Raw genomic sequence first — 3,740 nt, forward strand, 5'->3', positions numbered from 1 at the left:
TAAGGCACTCTAGCAAGAATCAACCATTGAGACTAAGCGTTACACTCTAGTGTCTACTGTGTTCAGGTGTATCAACGCCAAGGGTTTCTCTTTCTATTTCAGCTCATAGCCCATCAATACTAACTAAAAATTAGAAACAAAATAATCAAAAACTAACTATACCCGGTTCAAGCAAAACTCTTGGAAAAGAACCGTGGCCCAAAGAAAAACCAAGGGGGAGTTACTACACTACCTAAAAAAAATCTTTTTGGTATTATTTTAGACTTACTTCCCTCAAGAAAACTGTCTAGAAGATCCGTCATCAGGAAGAGTCCAACATATTTCTATTTTTTTTTTCACGTCGACTTAGACCCTAAAGAACCCCGTCGAAAGCGATCCGTCGTCGGGACAAGTCAACTTACCTACTCTAAACTTACCTAATTTGACTATTACTCAAAACCACCAAAAACAATCAAGAAAAATAAGGAAAACATCAAACAGTCAAGTTGTTACATATACACACATACATTGAAGTATCCCCCACCCCACACTTAAAAGAAAGACATGTTCTCATGGCATACAAAATAAAGAACAGTAAGGTAAAGGAACTTCCCTGAAAGATCACTCTTGATCGGAAACCGTGTCTGGGTTCAAATTGCAAGCATGACCCAGAGCTCTCAGCCAGCCTAATATTTTCTTCTCCGATTTCACCTGCTGGGCAGCCACCGCGTCAACACGTATACCCAAGTCAATGACCGAGGTACGCAGTCCGGCCACCTCCTGCTCCAAAGCTATGAACCAGGTAACCCGAGAAACCCCAAATGGTGCTGCAGTCCCAGATGGCGCTGCAGTTGCTGCAATTTGCTCATGGGCCTGTGGCTCGGCCCTCACATCCTCTTGCTCAGCCTCCTCTTCCTCAGAGTCATCAGAATTACCACTATCATCACCACCCGCTGCCACCGGCTCCTTCCTAGTAGTGACCTTATCTGCTCGGAACTTGTGGTCTTTTGGCACTCTCCCATCGACATCCAGATTTTTCGGCACCCGAACTGCACGGCAAAGTCGAGTAACCAAGGAAGGGAAGAAGAACCCATACCTTTTCACCGGACAATGGGTGAATATCTTCTCATGAATCACTTTGGCCACGTTAAAGTTGTGACCATTTATAAAGCACCAAATCAGAGCCGCTCGAGGACCATTCACCTCCATAGTGTTGGAAGACGGGATCAGGCAGTTTTTGATAATATACAACTAGCACTTCCCTTCAAAGGTAAGCACTGTGAAGTGAAAATTCTGACTATACTTCATCCAGACAATCTCCTTTTTGGGTACACAGATTGTTTCAAAGAACATCTCTCACTGCGTGTGTGATCTGTCATACCCCTCATAATAGTCTTCATATGGATCCATAGGAGGGGGTAGATGGTACATCCTCCGTATAGCCTCAATAGAGGCATCCAGCGCCTTTCTGCATAGTTACTATGCCATTCACATACTCTTTTACACTTGCATAGAACTCACAGACAACTATCACGTTTCCCTCGTCCAGCTCGTCAATGAAGATTTGTAGCCCCCGCCTTAGCAGCTCATTATACAAGTGAGGGCAGCCCAGCTGGACCGACCTTATATCAATGCCCCTTTCCGGTATCGGTTTCTTAGTGGCCTTATCCGCAAAGCAGTCCTGAGCCTTGGCATAGACAAACATGCTACTATCAAAGGGACGAGCATGAGCTGACTCGCGCGCCCTAGACGATCCAGCTTGACTGCTGGAAGAGGCACCTATGGTGAGGTGTTTCCTAGATGGAGCCATAGTACCTGGAAAAGGAATAACATTAGCACAACCCAAAAAAATGTGACTTAATGCGGTTACTCAGACTTCACGCACACAATTGGTCACAATTACTCAATTATATTCACTAAGGCATTTAAACAAACACCTTGTGGGCATTATCCACTCACACCCCATTTCAAACATGTTGCAACCCCAAAAACACCACAATTTCCCCAATTTCACCCACTAAGTTAGGATACAACTCCACCAACATTACCACCCACAATCACTACAACATACACTACAAATTTCTACTTAAGAAAAGAAAAGAAAAAAAATACTACATAAAAAAATTAAAAGCGAAAATCTGAAGAAAAAAAAAATTGGCAAAAAAAAACCTTACATGTAGTGAGAAGAGATGGTGAGAAGTGAAGATGAGTAGGGGAGTTGTTCTTAAACCTTGGGGAAATTGGGTTGGGAATTTGGAGAAGAGGGAGTTGGAAGAAGATGGAATTGGAAGAAGAAGGGGGTTAGGGTTGGGGAAATTGTGAGTGTGGGGAATTTCGTGTGAGAGGGGAAAGTCTTAGATTGGGGGGGGGGGGGGGAGGGAATAACACTTAATAAAAATAACATACAACATAAAGGTTAAAAAAATAAAAGAAGTAAAACAACGACTTAACCAGGCGGGACTAGCGCGGTATGAGCGCGGCAACGCTAGTGCAGAAAGTGTACTTGGCCATATGTGCGGCCACTAGCGCGGTCGCACTAGTGTTTGAGAGCTGAAGCAGAATATTTTCCCATATGTGTGGCCTGTAGCGCGGTGGGTAGTGCGGGCGCGCTCTTGGGCACGAATTTGTTTCATTTTTTTTTCACCTGTTATTTTCGCGTCCAATGGACTTATCACCTGCCCAAGCGCACCTACATTGGTTAGTACTTCCCAAACTCAAAATTAACAACTACTAACTATCATTGGGTTGCCTCCCAACCAGTGCCTTATTTAATGTCGTGGCACAACGATTACAACAAATCAACGAGTTGCCTCCCATGCAGCGCCTGATTTAACATCATGACACGACACAAATTAGCGCATTTAAGGCTTGCTCAACCTCTGAGGTTCACTCAGGTGGATCTCTGACACTTCATTTGGTTCATTCATGCCCATATATAGTTTCAATCTCTGCCCATTGACTCTAAATGTATGAGAGCTTTCTCTGAGGAAATCTCTATGGCACCTAAGGGGAATACTTCGACCACTCGAAATGGTCCAGACCATCGTGACTTGAGTTTTCCCGGAAATAGCCTTAATCTTGAGTTATAAAGCAATACCATGTCTCAGGGATTGAAATTTTTCTCAACAATGTTCTTGTCATGCAAACTCTTCATTCTCTCCTTGTACAAACTTGTGCTCTCAAAAGCAAGATATCGGAACTCGTCGAGCTCATGCAATTCTGTGACTTTAGTTGTCCTCGCATCTTCAATGTCCAGATTCAACTATTTCATTGCCCACCAAGCTCTATGTTCTAGTTCCACTGGCAAGTGATCGGCCTTCCCGAACACCCACTTGTATGATGACATACCAATTGGTGTTTGGATGCAGTTTTGTATGCCCAGAGTGCATCATCTAGCTTCTTCGCCCAATTAGTTCTTATGGCATTCACAGTCTTGGTCAGTACACTCTTTATCTCTCTATTAGATGCTTCAACCTATCCACTGGTCTGAGGATGATACGGGGTTGCCACCTTGTGGCGTACATCGTACTTTGCTAACAATTTCTTGAAGGATCGATTGCAGAAGTGAGTGCCTCCGTCGCAGATAATAGCTCTCGGGGTCCCGAAACGGATGAATATATTCTTCTTCAAAAAACCCACCATCACTCTTGCATTATTGGTGGGAAGTGCTGCAGCTTCCACCCATTTGGACACGTAATCTACAGCAACAAGTATGTACTTATTGCCAAAGGAGCTGACGAAGGGGCCCATGAAGTCTATCC

Source organism: Nicotiana sylvestris, chromosome 8, assembly GCF_000393655.2.
Source record: "Nicotiana sylvestris chromosome 8, ASM39365v2, whole genome shotgun sequence".
NCBI lineage: Eukaryota > Viridiplantae > Streptophyta > Magnoliopsida > Solanales > Solanaceae > Nicotiana > Nicotiana sylvestris.